General features: G+C 39.4%; 1 pseudogene; it reads left to right on the top strand.

The window, feature by feature from the left end:
• Positions 1-14,284: 14,284 nt before the first annotated feature.
• LOC144251427 (contactin-associated protein-like 3) overlaps positions 14,285-26,789 on the top strand; it is a 191,908-nt pseudogene continuing 179,403 nt past the window's right edge.

Genomic DNA, 26,789 nt, shown 5'->3' with positions numbered 1-26,789 from the left:
GTGGACAGCTCTGATGTCTGTATTTATCCAGAATCATCTGAGAAAACCACCAGGCCATCCCCAGGGACCTGTAGCTTTAAATTAGATTTTTCTGCATAAGAGATACAAAGGGTAATGCAGTGAATTCACTTCCACCCATCCTTGAGCTCCATGTAGGTAATTTGGTTAGGATTTGCAAATATTGATTTCTTTCTCACCACCATGAGTTAATCCTTGACATCACTCACAATTTTTATGAAACCTTGGTTCATTTTCTAAGATTAAAACTGTGGTGAGTATTCTTTCCAAATTCCTGAATTTATGGACCCCTCTGTATGGCACACACTCCTAAGGTTAAGAGGTGGAGCATTCATTCCCTTACCTTTGTGGGAGGGACCCCCCCACACTGGCTCCTCCCACCCTTCCCTCTGAGGGACCTCTGCTCCCTTCTCACCACCTCATTTCACAGCAGCCTGAATTGCATCCTTCTGTCATTGGGGCCCCAGCGTTTACCAGAATCCCCCAGCAGGACCAACTCTCATTTCAACTTTTTAAAATTCTACTTTAGGACCTGGGTGAAGTGCCTTCTATTTCCTAATCACCCCACCAAAAAGAATCTCACCATCCTTTTAAAACAGGAGTCAGCTAGCTTTTTTTTTTTTCCCCTAAAGAGTGAGAAAGTGCTTTTGGCTTTTAGGATCACTGCTTTATTTCTCCTTTCTTCCCCCTTCTTCTTAGTCTCTGCCCACCCCACATGCACCACTTTAAAATTTAAAACAATTCTTAGTTCTCTGGTCATGGAAGCAGGTCATCATGTAGGCTTGGGCTGCCAGCCATATTTATTGACCCCTGCAAATTAAATATGTCCAGCACTTTTCCTCAAAAAACTCTCATACCATTTATCACATGCTAGCATGCAGACTGGGTGTTTACATGGTTTTTATTGCTCTTCTTCTAGATCTGCTGAGGGAAGAGTGCCATCTTATCCTACATGATTAGGAATAAGCTTGGAGTCAAATGGTTCTGGTTTTTTGTTTGCTTTTATTTTAACCCTGATGCTACCACTTACAATCTGTGCGATTTAGGATCAATGGATTTATTTCCTTGCATTTTTGTCTCCTCAAATATAAAATGGAATTAGTAAGAGCACCTTTTATGAGATAGTTAAACTGAGTGAGGATTAAACAAATGAACACACCTAAAGCAGTTTGGATGTGGTACAGAAGTGTTCCCAGCAGATTTATTCAGAGCAGCCAAGAGGTCGAACCAACCCAATCATTCATTTGATGGATGAACAGAGAAACAAGAAACAACATGCATGCAATGGTATGCCATTCTGCTACAAAAAAGAGGGAAATTCTGATACAGTCTTACAACATGGATGAACCTTGAAGGCATTGTGCTAAGTGAAATAAGCAAGTCCCCAAGGATAAATACTGTATGACTCCATTTACATGAGGTATGGAGAGTAGTGAAATTCATCAGGACAGGAAGTGGAGTGGTGGTTTCCAAGAGCTAGGAATGGGGTTACTCTTCAACAGGTACAGAGTCTTAGTTTGGGAAGATGAAAGAGTTCTGGAAATGGATAGTGTTGATGGTGGCAGAACAAGAAGGTACTTCAGACTATCAGATCTCTTAGATCCATGAACTTAAAAATAGGTCAGATGGCAAATTTTATGTTAGGTATATTTTACCACAATATAAAATTAGCATATGAAATCGGATCCAACACAGCCTAGTATTTATTAAGTGCTTCTGAAGAAAAAAAATAATTGTTAGTAATGATAGTAGGAATAAAAGCCATTAAGCCTATTATGGCTGTCACAACTTCTAGCCCAGAGCCTTGCAAAAAGCAAATATGAAATAATATATACTGATGTGCTAGAAAGCTTCAGAATAAAACACAAATTAATGCCAAATAATGTCAGTTGTAATCAAAGAAATGTCAAAACCCTGAAAAAGCTTTTTCCATTAGGTTATGGCAGCCCATGGGGCTCTTATGATGTACAACTAGTTTACATTGACCCAGTTTCCTTATGGTTTCATTTAAGTTGGTCACTACACTGCTGGTGATGTGACATTGGCAACTTAAAACAAATCTATCAGAAAAAGCCCTAAGAATAAGATTAATGGATTTCTATGTTGAAAGCAGCAATAACAACCAAAATAAATAAATAAATAAATATTAAAATGAAAAAAAAAAACAGAAAAATATTGCAAGCAGTTTAATTATGAAGTAGCTGTGACAGTTTTAACTTCTGAGTCAGAAATGAAATTCACTTTTGTGCCTTTTAATTAATTGTATCAGGAGTGCCAATCAGATAAAGAGTTTTAAAGTTGCCACTGTATTTACCAACCTGAAGAGCTCTTCACTATTTTATTTAATACTTCACTGAATACTGAATTCTAAATTTATGCCTCATGTTTTGTAGATCATCACCATTTTGGATTATTGCCACCAGTGGAATGTATATGAATATTTTCTGTGTAGAACTAGCTAACTCAGGACCCTTTCCATGGTCCCATTGATCTTTGTGAATGTCAGTGGATGTAGCAATCTTCCTCTGGTTCAGGAGGACAAAATGGACATGACGATGATGATGATTGTGCTGGTGATTCCTTGGATAATATAAAAGAAATTTTATATTGCTTTTAAAATTGTTGATTGGCCTTTAAGGTAGGAGCTGCTTAGTTCAGGTCTTGAAGATCATGGAACTAAAGTTAAAAAAGTAATTAAACTATGATTGATTTAGAAAGTTCATTATGGAGTCTTAAAGAACATGGTTCTTCTTACCTTTCTTCCATGAAGAAGTTCATGTGTACCATCTCATCACTCCTTCTTTCCTATTAGGGAAAAGCTGTAGGAAGATACCTCTAATGAGTGCAAAAATAGTTAACTGATCTGTGATTTCCGTTAAGCCATAATAAGGGACTTTTATGGTTTAAGGTATCAATAGATATGAAACTGAATTCAAACGATGACTCAGGCACTCAAAACATTGGATTAATTAATGTAAAATACATTTTAGAAAAGAGTTGCCACAAGAAGACAGAAGTCTTTGAGGCTTTGTAGAAAGGATGACTTAGGAGTGGGAAGATTGGGAGAGAATAGTGCCACCTGGGCCAAAGAGGATGTACCCAAGCCACAGGGTCCTGGTGTGACTGACTCACCCACAGTCTGCTCATCTTCCTATCAGATTCCTCATCGATGAATACTGTCAAAGAGATAGTAATTATAACCCAACAAATGTAAAGAGTAGTGGTTCTTGAAAGCATTAACAGCCATAAATATGATTTTCATACTCCTAATTTATAGTAGTCACAGTTGAAATTGGTTCACATTTCTTTTCGAAATTCCTGACTTGAAGTCTGGGAATGTATGTATTTCATTCTAATCTAGAATCTGCACAGCCCTTACCTCTTTATGCAAAGAAACACAAAGGGATGAAAAGCTAATCCCAATTGTATGATTAATTTTGCCTACTTAATTTTGCAAAATTGATAGGTGTTAAATACATGTACACAAATAACTGCATGTGTGTCTGGGTGTGTGTGGTGTCTGGGTGTGTGTGTGTGTGTGTGTGTCTGGGTGTGTGTACGTATGTGTGTGCGATCTCCCAGCTCCATCTCAAGTTCTTAAAAATTTGAGATTAACCATAAAACCTGACTTTGGTGTCATTGAATTTATATTGGTAGTTGTTAGAATGGGAAATTGCTATTTTTTTTTACAAAACCAAAACTCCTAAAATATGATGGTAGATTACAAACAAGAAAAGGAAAAAAAAAGAGAAAAAGAAAAGAAAACAGTTGAGCTCTCTTTTTCATTCTTTTTAATCATATCCTTAAGCAAACTATGCAATTTCAGGTTATGTACATCTTTAAAAGCTTCAAAAATAAAACATTAATACATGCTGGTATTCAGTTATCCTATTTGCTTATCAAAATTATAATTTTTATGATCATTATACCTTTAATTGTGAGCATTTATTGGATTTTTCTCAGTAGCATTTTCCTGGAGCCTGCTTTCCATTTCTGTGACTGAACACCCTCCTGTCAGTGTGACAAGGTGGGGCAGGAGCCGAGATGAAATGAATAGTCTTGCCAGAAACAACTTGAAACTGCATAGGCAAAAGCATGTGTGTGTGCTTTGTCCTTTTTCTCCCCACCAATAAGAGCTGCCTTAACTCTCCTTCACAGCCAGAGGCAATCCTTTATCAGGGACTCAGGGAGCACTTTCATACTGAAAACCACGAGCTCTGATGTGAAGAGTCCAGCCAGAGAATGGCAGGCCCGTAGGTCAGGTTGGAAATTAGAATTGCATAGGAATTAGTTTCATCAAAAGGGAAAATCCAGAAGCCTGAGTGATTTCCTGCAAACACAAAGCAAATGGAGACACACTGGGTATTTTCCTCCTCCGTTCTCATCCATCACCATGTAGATGTGTGCCCACAATCATGCTTCCTTAAAACACTGCCTGGGTTCTAGGTGATGAAGAGGCAGAGAAAATATTTGCCTAATGCTTCCAATTAAAGAGGGAAGTGAATGGTGCTGAGGCTTCATGCCTGGCTGTGTAGGAGCAATGGGGCATGAAGAAAAGACAAACAGACATGGATAAAAGGCTGGGGCCAGGTGGGTAGACAAGCCCTGGTGAGGCCTGGCTGACTCAGAGCTAGCTCGGCAAGTTGGTAACATTGAAAGGTTAATTGTGGGGAAGTTTCAGCAAAGCAGACAATCTGAAGGGCACAGGGCTAGCAAGACATTAGGGTCATCTTGCTTTGCTCAGAATTCACTATCCCTGGGAGAAGGTACTGAACTCAAGGCCAAAATAGATACAGCCCCACAGCTTCACGTGTAGCACCCCACAGGGACCTCACATCACCATAGCAACTGGGGCATCTTGACCTGCAACTTCAAACAGGCAGCTTTGTCAGCCCAAAGCTATCCCTGAGGGAGTCAGAGGCCATGATTCAAATAAACCACTATCCACAGAATGGTTCAGGATATTTGTCGTCGTCATTCAATGTTGAGATATGTATTTCTTACTTTAGAAGTGATAACTCCTACTGAAAACTTAGCACTGTACCTAAAAATCAAGTTACTAAACAAAAGAAAAATCTTTACATTGTAGGAAATGACCCTGACCTGGTTTCTTATAGCATGTGGCCTCCGCCTATGAGAAGTTTCCATTGCTCTGCAAAATGCAATATTTCAAGACAGAACTGAGTGTAAGACTCCATGGTTTTGTGAGGCATCTCTTTGTTAAATAGTAATTAACTTACGGCTATGCCACATTGTGTTTATCTATTCACTCGTGATGTACATAAGAGTCGCTTCTACTTTTTTTCTGGTATGAGTAATGTTGCTATGAACATTCAAATTTTAGAGTGGATGCATATTTCCATGGAGTGGAATTTCTGGGTTGCATGTCCACTCTAAGACTTAAATGACCACAGCAATATTATATTATATTTAGCAATAATATGAAAGGAACTACGTTTCCTTAGCTTTGAAAGCTATTCCCACAGAGGAAAGTCATCACACTCCTTTCTAGGCCTCCACACCATGCATTCTTTCTTATGAAATTTTCTCCCTTTACTTTTCCTTATTCGAAAAAATCCAGTGATATACATGATAACTCAGCTGTCGTGCAATACTTAGCACAGATGTGAGCTCCAACAGGAAGCTTCCTCTTTACCACAGGTGACTGGATTACTAATGGTATTGCCCCTTCTGCTTCTGGAAAGATAGTACATATCCTTGCCCTACTGCTCCAGCTACATATGTTTCTAAAACAGTATGATATATAGCAAACAAACATAAGAATGAAAAAAAATGGAGAAGAGAAGGAGGACCAGTTAGGAAACTGAGGATCTGAGGAACGGGGAAAAAAAGTGATAATCTGGGGCATAGAGGAAGGATCGCACAGATGGGTCAAAATGAGTGGCTGCTGCTTAACTATAAAGAGTAACAACGAGGAGGGGCATGGTGGCAAGCAGATGGGTCTCTTTCTTAATTGTGCTGGTGGTGACAGGATTCTCGACATGTCACAAAGTGTCACAGAACTCCACAGACACATTATTTTCCTGGTTTTGATATTCTCATATAATTATATAAGTTGTAACTGTTGGGGAAAAGTAGAAGATGAGTACATGTTATGTCTCTGTACTTTCTTTACTGTTTCCTGTAAAGCCAGTGATTTTAAAATAATGCCGACTTGCTGAATGGGAGTTTAATTTGTGCCACAGAGCTGACCTAAAAGAACCATGGCCAATAACAGGAGCTGGTAAAACACCACAGTGGGTTCTGTAACCAGCTACCTTAGTCACTAAGTCAGCATTATATGAGGCACTCTTGAATTTCTGCAGCATGTGATGGAGATTGGCCCACTTTCCTTCACGATCGTGCTTGGCAGTTGGATTCTTTTGAGGTGGTCATTATTTCCCACAAAGAGTTCAATAGGACAACCTTGGTGGAATTGCATTTTCCCTAGTGTGCATTACCTGTTGAATTATTTGTCAACAGCGCTTACGTTATGATGATATTTAGAGCACATACTGAGATGTCACCACATTCCATGCAATAATTAATAAGTGCATGTATCATCTCATACAAAGTGTTCCTGTGACTTTACAAACTATAATTACTTCCACAGCCTAATACTTAGGGAAATGTAAATATTTGGAAGAGAATGGACTGAGACTTATAGTTGACTGAACAATGAATCACATACAGACAGATTTATTCTTCACTGAAATTGTTATTTTTTGAGCATTTTGCCCTTGAGTTTCTTTGCATGATACCAGATGGCATTAAATAGGAAAGAAAGGTGCCTTCCTTGCCTGCTCAAGTGACATTTTGAGATTCCATATCTTATCCTATACACAGTGAGTGTATGAAAAAGGCACAATGGCGGTTTTATTGAATTACACACAGATACAGAGATGAATGGAACCACACCTACCTCAAAACCAAGATGCAGCAGAGATGGGGAAGGATGAAGGCTGAGTGGTTTAACCCTCAGGGGCTCTTTCTGGTATTTTCTGAGTGCCCAGTGGGGCTCTCCATGGAGGACCTGTGAGTTGACGTCAATGCCCAGTGGAGGAAAGACCTACAACAGGGTGCACACCCCTAGCCTCTGAGGTGCCTGAGGATTTCTCCCTGTCCCACCAGCCTGCTCTGGGAAGGTGTCAGCAATTTACAAACCTGACCATAACAGGTGGGACTGAGACTCCTTGTAGCTCTTTATTTCTTTGGACAGATGCTTAGAAGTTGCATTTCCTAGATTTTGATATGTTGTATTTTTACTTTCATTCCATTTAGAATATTTTCTGGTTTCTCTTTTAGTTTTTTCTTTGATTCATGGATCATTTAGTCTGGTAGTTAAGTTTCTTAATGTTTCTCAAATTTCCAAAGATCTTTATTGATTTCTAATTTAAATATGTTGCATATCACAGACAATATCCTTTGCATTAACTAAATCATTTTAAATTTATTGAGCGTATTTATGATTAAGAATATGGTCTAGTTCGTTGAAACTTCCAAGTGAATTTGAAAATACTATTTATTTTATTGTTGGATGGAATATTTCATAAATATCAAAGAATCATACTGGTTGATAGTGATGTCTCTATGCTCTTTTCTGCCTTCCTGTTCTGCCAATCATTGAGAGAAGGATACTACAGTCTCTTACTATAATTGTGGATTTTTCTGTTTCTTTCAGTTTCATCAGGTTTGCTGCATGTATTTTGAAGCTCTGTTGTTACATGTATAGGATTATTAGAACTTTTTGACAAATGAGCATCTTTTTATTATGAAATGTTCTTCTTTATCCTTTGCAATAACTTTTCTCTGGAATCTACTTTGTCTAATACATCAATCCATATATGTATATTTTTTGATTAGTGTTAGCATGATGATATCTTTTATCCATTTGTATACATTTCACCTATTTGAGTTTTTATTTTTAAAGTATAGTTCTTGTAGGCAGCACATAGATGGATCTAATCTGACACCACTGACATTTAATTAACAGTGTTTATACCATTTATATTTAATATGATTGTATGGTTAATTTTTAAGTTTATCATCTTCTCTTCAATTTTTATTTGCTTCATCTATTATTTGTTAATTTTCAGGCTATCAGAGGGTATAAATGCATTTTGTAAGATACTAAATTCTGCAAGTTGTTCCATACACCCTGAGATCTGAGCCATAGGTAAGTGTAATTCTTCCTAATGAACATATTTTTGGGAGGTTGAATGTTCTTCCTACATCAGTCTTCCAAGGTTGAAGAAAAAGTAGCTAAAAGAAGACCAGAGTGAAAAGATAGATTCTCTGGCAGGATAAGTGTATATTTTACTTGGTTAAAAAGACTGTAATTCTTGAAATTCTGCACATGACTGGTTAGAGCTTCATTTAAAAAAAAAATATAATGAAATCAGGCCTCAGGAAATGTTTAAATTACCTCAACAAAAAGGCATACTTACTGACAAAAAAACTTTGGAGTTCAAAGCCCATAAATCTCAGAAGTGGGATAAGGAAGTTCACTTAAAATCCACCCTACTCCTACCCTAGAAATACTTAAAAATCACACTGGAATGTAGGAGTGGTGATGGACCCACTCTCATCTCTCCTGTTTCATTGTTTACCCACAGGCAACACCTGAAATCTGTAATGATTCTGCAATGTATTAAGAGTCAATTACATGAGGAAAAAAGCAAACATATTTGGATAAAATCTCATTTGAAACAATTAATTCTCTTATAGGAAATTATCTCTTTGTGATAAGATCAATTTAATTATTTATTTGATGGATTGCTGGAATCCCCTACTGGTAGTTAGCTTTGTATGTTTACTTTGTTTATTTATAGTTTGTGTTCCTGGGTAGCTTTTAGTCCTGGTACTCATAACAGGTTGAGAAATGCATAGGATGATGGTGATGATGGTGTTGACAGTGATGGTGGTGGTGATGATGATGGTGATGGTGCTGGTAATGATGGTGGTGATGGAGATGGTGATGGTGAGGATGAGGTACTTCTGCATAACTTCCCTTATTAATAAAGTCACTACGTTCTTACAGTGCCACCTCTTATATGTACTGTAGGCATGGGGATTTTTATTTTATTTTAACTAGAAGCAATTATGGTTTCTGCTGAGGGATTTCTACTCAACTTGTTCTTTCACACTTTCAGGTAGTAAAATGTGATTTTCTATCCAGACAGAAAACTTACAAAATAGCGATCAAATTCATCCAGGTTATTTATAAACAAAAAGCACTAAGTGATTGATAAGTCATGTGAATATGTTCCTGGATGAGATTAAAAAAATGAAAGAGGAGCTGATTTTTAAAATAATCTATTTACATGTATGTAAATTAATTGCTTTAATATTTTCTCATTAGTAAAATGGATGCAATAAAGCTGAATCACTGGATGCTTTTAGAAATAAAAAATCATAATGTGGATGGAAATACCTGGTAGCATTCTCAGCACACAATGCATGCCTCACTGTTTTTCATTTCTCTTCTTTCCATTTCCATTGCAAAATAAGTGGCAAAATTTCAAACATTTCCTCAGAGCTCTGAGGTGCAACAATGGAGAAAATCTTGGATGAAACAAGTGCCAAGTCATGTGCTCATTTAGAAACAAAATGGTAGTGAATCTCAGCATTCCTGATGTGGTCCCCAAGTCAGTCTTCACCAAATAACTGCCCTTTAAAAAGCAGCCTCTGCTGTTCATCACATGATAGCAATCAGGAGGGAAATCTTTAGTTCCTGGACTTTGCTTAATCTCATTCAGGTAGTGAAATGCACCTGTCAGAACATACCTAATGAATGGGTGGGGTGACATTCTGATCATCACAGGTTCTAAGGATTGAGTACAGGCTGAGCTGTCTGCCTATAGTTCCATTGAGTGTTTGTGACACCTCAATTAGCTCAGATGCATTGTCCTGCCAGAATGCAGGGGAGGGAGGAGGGTGAAGAGGAGGAGTGGAGCCAGTGATGAGCTTAGGAGTTGAGCTGGGGGCACATGCCCAGTGCCTTCTAGGTGTCTTTAGCCCTAGTGACCATCAAATAGACTATGCAAAGATGCTCCCAGGTTATGTGGAATTGTTTGGTGTGTAATCTTGACTCTACCATTCGCACAAACACTTTCATTAGTTTTAATTTAAAGAAAACAAAAATTGAATATGACATCACATTTGTATAAAAATTTTCAGTTCCAAAGTGCTTTAGCATCAATGACCCCATGGTTCTCCTTGCAATCCTATGAGAGTGGTTAGTGTTGTCCTTTTAATGTTTTATTATTTGTGTGTGTGGTGAGGGGGAAGAATGTGCATGCCAGGCCAGTTCTCTACCACAGAGCCGCACTCCAGGCTCTACAGTTTTAAACAAAAACAACTACAATGCCAAAAAATAATTGATTAAACAACAAAGGACAACTAATTAACTAAACAACAAAGGACAACTTTGTTCCAGAGACAGATGACAGGGCAATTGCCACACACCCGTTGGTAGAGTCAGCCAACTTTTTTTTTTTCCCATGACTCCAGTGTGGCCTTCATCACCAACCACCAAAACTGCCTTTAATGAAAGCAACTAGACCAGCTCGGCGGGACAGTGATTTTCTATTTCCCACCAGGACTATTCATTGTGTAATTGAGTCACCTGCAAAGCAACACATCCTTGAAGCCCAGCTGGGATTGCAGGTTTCCTGAGGCTGCCACACCTGGTGCAATTCTTCTAATTCCAGGGTTCCTTACTTTATCTTAGTGGCTGAACAGGATGGCTGATTTGCATATGAATACTGCCTCTTGGCACAGGTACAATGGAGTAACTGGAATGTATTGCTGTCTGTGAGCAGGAGTGCCCTTATTAAAACAATCTAGCAAACTGTGAGTGACAGAGGACAGGGATGACCAGGGTTTCTCTTTCTCCTAATGATAACTCATGATCCCAGAGCAGCACACCAGGAACAGGCTGATTCATTTTCCCTTTCTCCTTCTCCACATGTGTTTCTGTGTTGATTACTTTTCTGGACCTGGGGTGAGAGGGAATGAAAATACAGAATTTTTTTTTAACAAAGATATACAATTAAAGAACATGGACTATATCATCAATGCTAGCTAATGACAAGGGGAAAAAAATCCAAAATACTTAATAGTTCCTCTGAGGTCTCAAGTGAAATGTATAAAATTCCCAATGTACAATAATATCAGGGAGAGGGATTGGTTAATAGCATCTCTTTTGCCTTTTTCCAACTATTCTTTGAAACAATTGTTTAAAAAAAAAACAGGAAAAGAAATGCAGTTTCAGTAAGTTTGTACCTTTGAGACTCTTTGTTGCTAGTTAGGTGAACTGTGGAAGGATTTCACAGTTATTAAACTTTACGTGGACTTGGGAGAGAGTGGTACGTTAGCTTCACATCATAGTGAACAAAATACCTAACAATGAATTCATTGGATGACTATTAATCCATTGGGTTGACCGCCTACCTCCTCCAGCCACTCTCTAACTGCCTACAGTTACCATGCAGCTAATCCACATCAGAGGATCAATGCACTGATGAGGTTAAGGCTCTCCTTCCAATTGTTTCACCTCTGAAAGTTATGGCATTGTCTCACACCTGAGCTTTGGAGGGACACCTCCTATCTAATCCTTCATCGGGACGATGTTTCAATACAGGAGCTTTCTGGTGTTGTTCCACATCCAAATCCCAACCTCAGGGATCTGGTAGATCTCATCAGGAAAGTGCCAGCAGATAAACGCTCACTCTTACTGTGCATCCACTGTAGGATCCTGGGCCTTGTCTGACCAGGAGGATGGAGTGTCACACTTCCCTCACTTCCGGAGTACCCGACTCCACTCCAAACCTACATTACATACTTTATGCATCCACATAGGACCTCCATGTCCCATCAGCACCTTCAAAATAATATGCTATTAAGAGTTTGTTATCCCAGCAGCTCAGGAGGCCGAGGCAGGAGGATCACAAGTTCAACTTAGGGAGACTCAGCAACTTAGGGAGGCCTTGTCTCAAAATAAAAAAGGGTACTGGTTGAGTGCTCCTGAGTTCCATCCCTGGTACCCATCTCCAATCTCCCCCAATAAAAGAGTCTGGGATGTTGTCTAGAAGACAGTGACTTACTGGCGGCCAACTCTGCACAATGGGCCACTGAAGTCTCCCCTACTTTTCTGACACTCACAGGTAGGAGGTGGGCACAGTGGGTGTCCTTCTGCACATGGGGATCATCCTCCATTCACACAGCATGCTCTTTTACATGAGGGAAGATTGAATCTTGGATGATCTGCAGCACAATTTGCATTTGTCCCTGCCAGAGACAGTGCAAGGGTTTGGGGGACACCTTATGTGCACCTCAGTGGAAACTGCTCCCATGGTTTCTTCCCCACTCCTGATCCTCCCAGCATACTTCATTTTTCAGGTGGTCAGAGAGCACTACCTACCCATTTCCATTCTTGCACAACATCTCTTATTTAGTGAACCATTGAGAGCTTTGGATCAGGCACAGAGTTCGCTTTACAGGAATTTTGTCATTTAATTCCAAAGGTAGCCTTAGGAGATAAGCAGCTTACCTGGATTTTATTTAGAAAAGGTTCTCACTGAGTTGTTTAAGGCCTCACTTTTGCTGAGGCTTGCTTTGATTCTCCTGCCTCAGCCTCCAGAGCTGCTGGGATTACAGGTGTGTGCCACCATGCCTGGCTACCTCCCAGGATCTTCAAGTTAAAGTACATAGCAATAAAAAGCAAAGCAACGCCCCCCCCCATATCTATCTATCTATCCATCCATCCATCTACCATCTATCTATCAGTATCTGTAAGCATATGCATAAATATATGTGTGTGCATATATATATATACATATATACACATATATATCTTCAGAGTCTGGATCAAAAAGGTTTGTGCTTACGGTACATTCAAGGGGAAAATATTTTGAACAAAGATTGATTACCAAAAAAAAAAAATTGGAAAAGAAATCTTAGAATCTGAATTCTAAAGAATCTGTAAAATTTTGAGCTCTTAAGCACATAGTATTTAAGTTGTGCTTATAAATCCAGAGAGGTGCCTATAAATACATTTCTCTGCACTCCTACATCCCATCATATAATGGTGTAATATCATCCCCTCATTCATTTCTTTTCCCAGTTATGTTACAACAATAACAAGCTTTTTTGAACCTTCACATTATGCTGGACATGGTATTGAATACTTTACAAATTAGGGTATAATTATAAAAATAATCCCTAATAAAAAGACACATTCCCTGAGTTAGAAAATAGCAGTGTCCAGAATGCTGATTATTAAAGAAATAGTAGTTCTGAAATATCTCCCATTTTATTTATTTGACCAGAAAAATGACAAACATCAGTAAGACCTCACCAGCCATTGCTATTCTTGGTTCCAAAAGTGTGACCTTTGTCACAACAAAAAGATCAGAATCTTGACTCTGTGCCTGGCAGACTCTGTGCTCCTCGACTCATGATACTTGGCAGACTTCTCATTGTGTAAGACACAGGCACTCCCTGGGGCTCTCCCTGTCTCCCTGTGCTACAGCCAGAGAGCCCACAGCCCTGCCAGGGACTCCCTCCTCCACTCCCTGCTCTGGACCTGTTCATTCATTTTTAATTTTCAGGTTTTACCATTGTCTCTCCACCACATACCCTCAGTCCCTGGTGACCCTGTTCTATTCTCTACCTCTGAGATCTACTTCTTTAAATTCCATGTATAAATGAGATCTGTTCACAAGTACTCTGTAGTTTGAAATCCCTTTTATTTTTTGTGACACTCAAGATCTAACATGGGGCCTCTTGAATGCAAAACAGGTGCTTTATCCCAGAGCCCAGCCACCAGCCACCAGCCCCTTGAACTGGTGTCTGCTTAGACTGTAGGCAGTCTGAGCGCAAGGACTGTGTTTTGACTATTTTCATTTACTTAATGCCAAATACTGTGCCTTACTGTAGGAATTTAGTCTCTTGTGTTTGACAGAGGACAGAACTGGTCCCCCAGGCATGACGGGAATGATGAACTGGCTGCCCACATGACATCAGACACTTCCTCCACTCACTGGGACCCCCTGAATGGCAGGAGTCATCTAGCTAAATGTGAAGACAATGTAGAGTTCATCCGCGTTCAGTTTCTTTTTTCTAACATGAATCTATGATTTTCTCAAGTTTATGTAGACTTCTAAGCTGACTGTTTGCTACTCCAGGAACAGGTATGCTAAGTTATTTCCTCCTCCTCCTTACCATTCTCCTTCTTTTTTTCTGCCTCAAAAAAGGAGCTGGTGGATGGACCCCACTTGTGTCAAATAAATACCAATGGCTGCAGATTGACCTTGGAGAGAGAATGGAGGTCACGGCTGTGGCCACCCAGGGCTGATACGGGAGCTCTGACTGGGTGACCAGCTACCTCCTGATGTTCAGTGACAGTGGGAGGAACTGGAAGCAATATCAACGAGAAGAGAACATCTGGGTATGTTTTCCAATAATAAGAATCACTACTCGTTGCTGCAAACCCATAAAGAGAAACAGTTTTCATGTACACTTTTTATTTTGTTTTCAATTGACACATAACAATTACACATATTTAGGAAATACAGTCTGTTAGATACATCTATGCACTGAATAGTAACTAAATCAGGGTATTAGTTTGGGCAAGGATATTTTGGAGAAAACTCCAAAATCACAACCAACAAAACTACAAGTAGAAAAATCAGATTATGACTAAGAAGCTTCCATACAACACAGGAAGCAGTGAACGATGAAGAGATAACCTAGAGAATGGGGAAAGATATTTGCAAAAGATACTTCTATTGAGAAAAAGGATTTTAAGGATTACTTTGAAAAAAAATTTATGTGAAAGCAGGTTGCCTATTTCAAAGAAAATATTGAAAGAGCCTCTTGTTACTATACCTTAAGTAGTGTGGAAGATTAAGAATAATACAAATCATATGTAATTTTCCTCGTTTTGTTGAATAATATATTTTAGCATTGCCTCTGCATGATTTCACATTAGTATATTGAATTTATTCTTTCATTTTCTCTGATTTAATCTCATGCTTCTGAAAGATACTGAAGTTTTAAAATTTAATGAATGAGCAGTTTGTCTATGTAGGACAAGTTCAAGAACACAGGCTTTGAACTTGAAAAATCGTGTTTTCTTTATTATGTAGATACATTGAGAAATTCCAGGCTGTAGATCTCAGTGAGATCCTCCAGAAAACTTTGAATTTCCTCACGGTGGTGGCATTTCTATTGGTGATTATGTCTCAAAGCCTTTTTTGGAGGAATAATTTTTGTTTTAATTTTGTGAATATTTAACTTATTGTGTATTTAACTAAGTGAAATATATTGCAAAAATAATTTGGTACCTAAGGTTTGGAAGTAACTCAGATGTGTTTGAAATCTTGCTCTGCATTGATGAAGGCTATTTAAAAGGTTGGGCACGATTTCCCTATAAAAGAGATATTCTAAAACCAACACCTTCTGTCTCCCCTCCGTTCTTTCTCTGTTTCCCTTTTTTTTTTCTTAGTCTAAAAGGTTATATGCTTAGGGAGAAATAATGTGAAGAATAAGGTCCGTATTAATCCAAAATAGTGTAAGTAGCACCAAATGCCAGTCCCCACCATCCCATCCCCTGTGGGCGGAGCTGAGCTTCACTGGAGTGACTGGTTTCCTTTCCTGAAGGCACATCACAGCGTGAGCGTCCTCTGAACTCACAGTGTCTTTCTGCATCTCTGGTTTGGGTTGACTTGTGCTTCTCCAAAACACATGCTGGAATCCTAACAGTGTGTTGAAAGGTGACTTTATTTGGAAATTGGTTATTTACAACCACATTAAAATGAGGTCAGTAGGGTTGGTCTTAATCCAATTACTCCTCCTAAATGAAGACATTTGAACACAAAGATGGACACTCATGGAGGGAGAGAAACCTCCATGAAGAGGAAGTAAGACGTCTACAAGCCAAGGAACACTGAGGTCTCCAGAAGCTAGGAGGTGGGCAGGTGTGGAACAGGTCTTTCCCAAGTGCTTGTAGAGGTAGTTGCCCTGTGGTCAGCTCCGTCTTTTGGCCTCTAGGAGCTTAGTTACTTTGTGTGAGGTACTTTGTTCTAATGGCTCTAGGAAATAAGTGCATTCTATGGAGTATAACTCTTCCATGTAGAGACCAGAACATCAGCAGATGTTTTCTGAATTAATGAGTGGGATTCATCCTCTCCCAGGATGCCTTTCTTGAGCAACCACACTGACAGTAGTCTCTCCCAGCCCTGCTCTTGTCTAGGACATGGTTGCACTAAAACTAGGACCCGTGGTACTGTGAGGATCTGGTTACTCCTGCCATTTTGATCCAAGAAGTGTTTGAGGGCAGGGCTTTGTCATGGCTCGCCCTTCCTCCTCCATCCCTCTGACCTACAAATTGTCACCATTTAATAAATTCAGTGCCTACTCTGACTGCACAGAATTTTAGGGTGAACCAAAGTTAATGTTAAAGAGATGGAACCCACAGACCAGCCTAGAGATGATTATTGGGTGTTCACCTACAAGACACAGACCCCAGGGACTGCAGAATGGAGCTTAGACAGGCCTTGAAGAGAGTGTTTGGAGTGCTGCAGAGTGATGAAGGTAGGTGTCCTAGAAAGCAGAATAACATGAGCTCTGAGATGCAAGAGGACTGGCCATACAGAGATGGAGAGACTGAGGAGTTTCATGAAAGTTGTAAAATAGCCAAGAGCGAGGGTCTCACGTTTGAATTATGAAATACCTCTGCAGATAGCTGAGTTTCTCCACCTACCTCAGCATCCAAGGGACCTTTTCCTTGTTCAGTCATCCATTCTTGCTTTTAGTAAATAAGAGATTGGTAGACTTTAATAATATCTTCTAGGAAAATATAAGCTGAATCACGATTATCTTCTTGATGAGTGTGGCCTTTCTGGTGTGTTCTGTTCTGTTACTTTTTGAGAAGTAAAATTCACTGATTGTCTTAGGTTTATCATTTTCTTAAAAGGATGAGTTGATATTGGCTGTTATATAGTCTTGTCATTGCTGCTGTAATAATAAATTGCATATCTTATATGAGCTTTCACCATTTATCTAGGCAACAATTCTAGATTTCATGAATGGAGTTAAAATAAGTTAGCTTAAAGAGATTTGGTTTTTATGTATAAAATTATTTACACTATGGCTTAAAGAAAACTGCATGTTTTTGTAAACTTACTATCATTTTTTTCCAGCACAGATTCAGCCTGGGTGCAGTGCTTGCCTTAGATTTATTGCATTAACCTTCCTCTCGCAGGAAAACAGAATGTGTCTCCAGATCTCTTCTAAAAAGCCTATTTATTTTATTTTTATGTTAAGGACACATTAAAAATTTATTCTCCAACCTCGTGTATTTCTTGGATGCTCTCCTTATCCTGTTTTTTAATGGATTTTTAATTTTTGGGGTCTGGGTCTATTCATTAGCTACACTAATGTTTTCTATTATTAAAGATCCACACTTGCTTTTCTGCAGTGCCTAATTCTAGAAGCAGAGCGATTAAAATGATAAAACCCAAACTCACATAGCAACAAAATCTGAATGTTCCAACTTTGGGGGCTGTTTATGTTCTTTATTTATCCTGCTTAATGGGAATATCCATGTGTTTTATTGCAGAGATAGCCATGTGTAAGATTTCCGCCTAGTCACTGATGCTTGGTGTATGCAGTATAGGACCTTCCTAAAATCTGAAAGAAGAACAGTCTGAATCTGAAACAAATCAGGTGTCAAGGTGTCATGCATTGGATCTGGAATGTCCCCCAAAGGCTTTGGCTCTTGAAAAGTGATTGGATCAGGAGGATTCTGGCCCCATGAATGGATTAATCCATTGTTGGGTTCATAGCTGAATGAACTATTGAAGGTGGTGATTATTGTAGGAGGTGGGATCTGGATGGAGGGAGTGAGTCCTTGAGGATATGCTCCTGGGGATTACATGCATCTGCAGCCCCTTCCTCCATCTCTTTCTGCTCATCAGAGGCCCAGAATCAGTGGACCCAAGTGATCATGGTCTGAAACCTCAGAAGCTGTGAGCTAAAATAAATCTTTCTTTCCTTAAGTTATTTTTTCTCAGGTATTTTGTTACAGCCACAAGCCATCATCCCTAGTGTTGATTTTCCACTTATTTCTGTGAGACTTAAGAACCAAACCTGTAAAGAAATAGATCAGTCTTTAATTCCTTATGAAATTTTCTACAGGCTGGGATTGGCTATGGTCAGATCCTTATCCAATCCTTCCACTTGGCTTCAAGCTTTCCCTGTAAGCATCAAACTCCTTTTCTGTTTGGGTGTCAAAAAAAAATTAGAAAATGAGCATGCTTAAACACAAATTATTGCCTTCCACACTCTCCCCACCACCAAACCTATCTCCCCTGGGCATCCACCTGTCAGTAAATATTGCCATATTTACCAGCTGCTTGAGCCAAGATCCTTGGAGTCACCAGTGAACTCTATTCCTGCACACCCTACATTGGCTCCATCAGTGTATCCTGTCAACCCCAAATCCTTTGAGAATATGTGGGGTCTGTCAGCTTCCATCACTTCCACCATTACCACTACGGCTTGCCTCCCAGTCCTCCCCTGGACTATTGCATATGGCTTCCAATTACAAAATTCGTGGAATTTTATTTTCTTCAATTCTTGCTGCAAATGACCATGGATTTTGTGTTCCATACAATTGTAGTTGTTTTTAAGAAAGAACTTTTGTAGATTAAAGGAAGCAAAATTGACTGTATTCACTGCTTCTCTCTGGCTTCATAACATTTTGTGCTACACTGTGCTTCTGGATGCTCTTTAAAGGTGTCAAGTGAGGTCCGTCTTTTGTAGTATCTGTTCAGTCCCTTTGAAATCTTTCCCTAGGTAACTTAGCATATATAACTTCCTCGATTCATTTCTCAGATAAATATTCTCTTCTGCATAAAATTCTTTTATTCAAGGCCCGAACACACATACACACAACCCTTCCACCCCATCCATCCTTCATCCGTGTCTCTTCCTTTGCTGTGTGTTTCCCTGTGGGACTCATTATTTCTTGGTACTGTATATGGAGTTTTGTTTGTGTTCTGGATCTCTCGCTCCATTAAAATGTTTTATGCCAAGAAAAAAGTATCCCCTGAATAATATTGTGTGAGTTTGTTTTGTAACTTTTAAACTTTCTGGTAAAGAGGATGAGTTTTGCTTTAATTATATCATCGGATATCTTTATCTTCTCCCAAGTTTTATCTTTATCTTCTCCCAAGTTTTGTTTCAAAGAATTACCTTTCATCTGTATTAAAATCCAGCCGAATTATTTCTCAGTACTGGTCATCTTATCACCATTTTACTTTGGAATACAAGTAATATCCACAGATATTAAGTCCTTCAGTAATAATAATTAATATTATGTGAAAATACAGTCACTTGCCTCATAATGAAATTTTAGACAAAACAGCTGTATGTGATTGTGGAACCATTGGACTGTATGACTTAGGGACATCGCAGCCATCTTAGTTTGTGTTAAGTACACTCTAACAATCACTATATGACAGAGTCACTTAATATCACATTTTTTCAGAAGGTGCCCTTTGTTAGCAACTGGAGACAGGGTGTCTAGGTGTAAGACATGACTGTTAAGTTATGTTAGTCATGTTAGGATTTTTTAAAAGTAGTTTTAGTAAAAGAAGTGTTTTCCCCCCTCATTTGTATTCCACATAATATCCTCTTTAGTAGATATCTCTCTTTTCAAAGAATTTTGTATCTGTGTTAGTCCGTTTTTTGATGCTGTGACCCAAATAACCAACAAGATCAAATTAGAGGAGAAAAGTTGGGCTCATGCCTTCAGAGATTCAGTCCACGGTTGGCCAACTCCATTGCTCTGGCCCACGGTGGAGCAGAACATCATGGCAGAGGGCCACTGTTCTACTCATGGTGGCCAGAAAGGAGGGGGGAGGGAGAAGGGGCCACAGGGAAGCTGCAGTCTTCCTGGGCACATCCCCCATTGACCCACTTTCTCCAGCCATGTCCCACCTGTCTATAGTTACCACCTAATTAGTCCATTCACAATAAGTTGGACTGATTAGGTGACAGCTTTCACAATCTAGTCATTTTACCTCTGCACATTACTATGTCAACACAGGAGCTTTGAGGGGATACCTCTTATCCAAACCATTCCAGGATTCAAAATGTATGTCCATCCAAACTGGGAAATCTAAATATACCTGCTCATGCGTGTGTTCCTGAAGTACACTGGTGGACCTCCCTGGAAGCATAAGTTGTCTGAATTTTCTCCTTGATGGTCTGGCCTGATTGGAGCACAGGTGAGGTCATCTAATCCAAGAGCATGAAGATGGGGATCAGAGAAGAGCTGATCATGTTGGAGTGAGCAGGGACCCGATGGAAGAGGCTGCACTAAGCACCACGCAGACAGAAAAGCTCTTAGTGGCTTCTTTGTCCTTCTACAATAATGCAAATGAGTGCATCTTCTGAGCCAGGCAACAGTTAGGTGACCCTGGGAGAAGAGGAGCTGGTGGGGTGGCTGGGTAGCCAGCAAGCCCTGCGCCCCTGACAGGCATGGACACAGTGAGTCAGAGGGAGAGCAGGTCTGCAGACAGAGCCAGCCCCTGTCTTGTTACACAGGTGCAGTGCCTGAGCTCTGTTTCCTCCAGGCTCAGGGGTGATCATTTGATCTCCTGTCTTCATTGATGTTTATTCTGCTTCTGGCTGTAGTAACTGCAGCTTGTTCCTTCTATATCTCCACATCTTCGCATCACCTTCCCTTCATCTAACGCCAAGTTGGGCATATTGTCTGTATAAAGCTGACCGCATTATCAACAGATCCATGTATATTGTGCACATACAAAGAATACTCAAGATTAGGCAATATTTTTTTTTTCCCTTGAAGGAAAGGGCTTTTCCTAAATAGGAAGCAAGAGGGAAAAACAAATATTTTGTCCATGATTGAAACTAATGCCATCTGCTATTTATGAAGAACACTCTGGGCATCAAGCTATATGCCTTCTGGGCTTGCCAGTACCTCCATGCCTGATCTTTGCACCATTGCATCCAAAGTCCTGATTTCCAAGAAGGTGAAGAAACAGTCTTTTTGCATTTTTCCTGATGAAGCATTCTGCAAAAATTTTAGTTCTGAACATATGTAATCTACCTCAGAGCAAAACTCAAAGAGAAAGAACGTCAGTAATGACAGAATCTTTCCTGTGAGTGGTAACCATTGAATGGGAAGTGTTTCTTAAGCTGCATTTAAGGTCAAGCAGCCCAAGCTTTAAAAATTCCTTTGAGGTAGGTCTGTGCAAGCCAGGAGTGCCACATCAAGTGACACCTCTACAATGTGACCTTTCCAAGCTCCGGAAACTGAAGGGCGTCACAGGGTGTCGCCCACTTCATGAGTTGTTAAAAGGCATGCTCTGAGTTTCAGTTGCAGGATTTAAAGAGTTCCGAGGATGGCTGGTGGTGACGGATGCATAATCTGAATGTACTTAATGCCACTGAACTGTAGGCTTGAAAACGATTGAAATGTTAAGCTCCGCATGACATCTATCTTAGCACAATGAAAGCATTTTTTAGAAAGTATGCAACAAGTTACTTCAGTAGTCAGTGGGCTCTATTAATAATGTATGATCTACACAGCACTACTCATTTTTTTTCTGTTTTCAAGCTAAAACCTTTAAAAAGCTCCTTGGGTTAATATTTTTCGATTAATATTATTCATCTGAGTTCAGTTAGTGTGAGGGGGAGCCCTCTGCATCCTGATAGCACCAGGAGCACAGAGGTAGTCCCTGCAGGGAAGGATGTGGGTCAGGGCCACATAAGCTCCACGGGTAGACCTGTGACCTTGAGACACAGCAGAAACAACTTGAACTTACACTTGTGTTCTCTTGAATGAATAAATTGCCCAGGAATTTTGTGGAAAATCAAAATGGCAACTGTGGATGAGTGTCATGAGATAATCAAAGATGGCCGTGGAATGCCATCATTGACCCCCAACCCCTTGAAGGACAAGCTCTTGCAGCTTCTTCCTTATTCCATGCCCTAAACTTTTGAAAGCACTTAGGATGATATTAAGAATGACAGGGCTACTCCAGAATCTCACTGGTTAATTTCACAGTGAGAGATTCTGTTTTGTCAGGGATTCTGTTCTTTGGTCACATTTAGAATCCATATAACAGCTCAGTCCCATTTTGTCTTGGTAATAAGTGAAAATCTCCCCTGTTGTGGCTTGGATACAAGGTGGTCACTCACATCCCCTGGGTTGAAGCAGGAATATTCAGAGGTGAGATGATCAGATCGTGAGAGCTGTGACCTAATCAGTGGATGGGTCCACTTGATGGATTAATAAATTGAAAGGACTGGAGGGTAACTGTGGGAAGGGTGAACATCTTGCCATGATGTTCTGCTAACCTCGGGCTCAGAGCAGTGGAAGCAGTTGGCTGACCGTGGCCTAAACCTCTATAACCATGAGCCCAGATAAGCTTTTTTTGCTCTAAGTTGTTCTTGTTGGGTGTTTTCGTCCCAGCAGTGAAAACCTAACTAAGAGGCTCCCTTGTGGGTTCTTTAAGAAAAGCTTCACCACGGCCCTGAAGGAGACTCTCTCAATGGAAGCCTGGTTTACCAGCAGAATCCTTTGATTTCCCTCTAGGTTCCCGATTGTGAGTCATTTAACTTTCTGAAAACAACTACCCTACAACTACAGACTTCCTGAGAGGTCACAGCCTTCATTTTTCATTCAGTGACATTGACAAATCAGAGCTATTTGCTTACCTAAGCGGTTTTCTTTCAAAAGAAGTATAGTATATACTCTGCTTTTATCCAAGATATTGACAAGTATGGCTTTTTCCTGCACAGAAACTTTGGCTACCATGATAAAATTTATCTTAGGGAGAATAGCCCTCTATATAGTTAGTGAAAGTTCTAATTAATAATAACTGTCAGGGAAATGCAAATTAAAATTACGTGAGATATCATCTTGCATCTTTTAGAGTGGTTCTTATGAAAAAAATAAGCCAGGCATGGTGGTACACACCTATAATCCCAGCAGCTAAGGAGGCTGCAGCAGGAGAATCGAAAGTTCAAAACCAGCCTCAGCAACAGTGAGGCACTAAGCAACTTAGTGAGACCCTGTCTCCAAATAAATAGAGCTGGGGATGTGGCTCAGTGGTTGAGTGCTCCTGAGTTCAATCCCCGGTAATAAGAAAAAGAAAGATACCAAGTGGTGAGGGTATGGAGAAAAGGAAACTCTTGGTAGGAATCTCTATTAGTGCACCTATTATAGAAAACAGTATGGAGATTCCTCAAAAAATTAAAATAGAACTTGCTAATGATCCAGCAACCCCACTACTAGGCAAACATTCAAAGAAAATGAGGCAGCAACTCTAAGAGACACTTGCAGTCCAGGTCTGTAGCAGCACTATTCATAGAAGCCAACAGAGCCCCTCTAAGTGGTCATTGGTGGATGAATAGAGAAAGGAAATGTGGTATATATACATGGCAGAATACTCTGAGCCTTTCAAAAGGAAGTCCATCCTTCATGACAGCATGGAGAAAGGACATTATCTTATGTATAATAAGCCAGGCACCGAGAAACAAATACTGCACAGTCCCACTTAGACGTAGAATCTAAAAAATGTTGAACTCAGAGGCAGAGAAGCCGGTGGTGCCTACCAGGGGCTGGCTGGCAGGGAGGAGGCTGTTTGGGGAGATGTTGGTCAAAAGGATGCAAAATTGCAATTACATTAGAGGAATAAATTCAAGAGATCTGTTATACAACACGGCCGCTATAGTTATGGTGTTCTGGTTAAGTTGCTTAGGGGCATCACCAGGTTGCTGAGACTGGCTTAGAACTTGGGATCTCCCTGCCTCAGTCTCCTATGCCTCTGGGATCACAGGCGTGTGCCACCATGCCCAGCTAAAAAATTAATTTTAAAAAAGAATAAGCCAAGCAATTAGTATAAAGAATTATAATAAGGGAAATTAGTCCTACAAACAGGAGAAATATATAATAAAGCTGAATTCTGGATTTTTGGATGCTAAATATTAGTATGAAGAACAGTGGAGAAAAATATGGTATCCATTAATAAATTACAACATGTATGCTGACATGTCAAATATATGATATTTTAAATGAATAAGAAAAATAGTTACTTCATATATTATATGAAGACAATTAAGTAGTTATCTGCAAAAAGAAAACAAAATAATGCTCACTTCTCTATTTTTACATTTATTTTTTAATTGTAGCTGAACACAAGATCTTATTTTATTTATTTATTTTTATGTGGTGCTGAGGATCGAACCCAGGGCCTTGCATGTGCAAGGTGAGCTCTCTACCACTGAGCCACAACCCCAGCCCCTGACCTCACTCTTTATATCAAAATATATTGCATATATTTAAAGATATAAAGTAAGGCATCCATAGAGACAGTCTCAGAGGATTCTGGGAGAAAGTTTGCCTTTACAGTATTGGAGTGAGCACATATTTTTAAGAAAAATGCAAACCCAGATCACACTGAATAGACAAATAAATTATCTTTCTAGAAAAATACTACATGAAAAAATGCCACCATAGATATCAATCCAGGATTGGGAAATGAGATTTTAATGGACACAACATTGTTAATTTCCTTATCTATAAAAGTACCTTTACACATTGAAGGATAAGGATGGAAAGGCAATGTAAAAATGAGAAATGTTAATGAGCAGCCCAGACCAAGAAATGATTTCTAAATGTATGAAATGATGTTCGCCTTGCTTACACATTGAAGAAACGAAAATAAAGCCGCAGCACTGAGACTCTCCTCAGCTCAGCAGGATGGATTAAAACATTTTATTTTCTCCAACTCTTACAGTTACCTATTAAGTGTAAAGTCTCTTAAAATCAAATGTAAACGGTACACCAACCCTGCGAGATCATGGATAGTACTGCTTAGCCTAAGACTCATGTTAAAAAAAAAATTCAATGAAAATGAAGAAGTTTTAGTTTGAAGAACTAACAACCTGAGTGCTTCAGTGTGTACCCAGCAAGATTCTTTTGTGCTTTGTATATGTTTAAATCCTTAACAAGACTCTACGAGGTAGATACTAATGGTCTTCCCAGATAATATCAAGGAAAGAAAAAAAAAATTACAGGTTTTGTCTATTTAACCCAACTGTAGATTGAATGGGTAATGGCTCAAGGATTTGAACCCAAGAAGTCTGGCTGCAGAATCTGAACTCCCTGCCCGACCCCAGAGCTAGGCCTGTTATGTGACTGCTCCTGAGTTGAGAGTGGAATTTGGAGGATTCAGAATCAGCACCACTTCAGATGCTGGTGGGAATATGTATTGATACTACTCCTAGACAGCCAGCCATTTGACAATATCTATATTTCAAAATTGATCTCCTTGCAATGTTCTGGATGAAGGTAATGCAAAAAGAGCAATGTTTTCATCTCTCAATGTAGAAGCTACATGAAGTAGTTCTACTTGCAGGAATGAATCTCACCCTTACGGCATTAATATATGCACATATATGCATGTAGGAACACACATAGATTATACCATTTTATAATAATAAAATGATATGTTTATACATTTCTCTAATTGCTAGGTGACTGATAAATAAATTCAAACATTTATACTCTGCAAAAACACCCACCCTTAATAGAGAATGAGGTAAACATATTGACTGATAGTGAACTTCAAGATGTTTTTTTAAAGGCAAGGAAGAGAATAAAATATTCTCCCATTTGAAATTTCCAAAATGAATATCTAGATCTGTAGGTATAATGTGTACATGTAAAATACAGGAGATTTCTGGAAGGGTCCACTAGAAAAATAATTGTAGCAATTTTCCCCTCTGGAAAAGAATAGGGGTTAAATATATATATTTAAAATGGATCCATGTATGGCTTAAACTACATGTGTCATATAGTCTTTTCAATTAAATTCAAAGCAATTAAAATTCATTTAAAGTAATAAATAATGTAATTATTTTATTTATTTACTTATTTATCTTGTACCAGAGATTGAACACAGAGGTGCTTAATCACTGAACCACATCCCAGAAATTTTTAATTTTTTTTAATTTTAGAGACAGGGTCTTGCTGAGTTGCTTAGGGCCTTGCTAAGTTGCTGAGGCTGGCTTTGAACTTGAAATCCTCCCAAGCCTCTGGGATCACAGGCGTGCGCCACGGTGCCTGGCTAAATTATGTAATTCTGTTACCCACTGAAGTCTCTCCAGGATGAAAACCAACTGGCAAAGCTCTGTTATAAAGCCTTAGAGTGAGCGTGCAGTCCTGTCTTTCCCTGAGAGGGAGGGGATCATAGGGGGTGAAGAGGAGAGAGGGATTGGGGTAGAGTGGCCCATGTGGACATCACTGTGTTGGAAGGAAGGGGACTTTCATGGGCTTTCAAATGAGGAAGAGCAGCCTCATGTCAGAAAGAGACTCACAGAGGGAGGCCACATGGAATACTGTGAAATAGACTTATTATATATTTTTTTTCTTTCTTTTCTTTTTAATATCTAATATGTATCTCACTCAGGGCAAATGCCATTCTCACTTTGTTATTTTGGTTATAAGCCCCATGGAATTAGATTGGAGGCATCAGATTCTAGTTTTGATATTTATTTTAGTGGTATTTCGATGACATATTTGTTTGATGTTTAATGAATGATATTTATCCGTGCCCTGAGCTCTCCAGCCTTAGATGATCATGGGCTATGGTGGGGATACCATCTAATGAAGGGTAAAACTGAGCCCTGTTCCTAACGTGGCCTCTGGTAAAACCCTTGACCAA

Source organism: Urocitellus parryii (assembly GCF_045843805.1).
Source record: "Urocitellus parryii isolate mUroPar1 chromosome 13 unlocalized genomic scaffold, mUroPar1.hap1 SUPER_13_unloc_3, whole genome shotgun sequence".
NCBI classification, from domain to species: Eukaryota; Metazoa; Chordata; class Mammalia; order Rodentia; family Sciuridae; genus Urocitellus; species Urocitellus parryii.
This window is presented reverse-complemented; position numbering and strand designations above follow the sequence as displayed.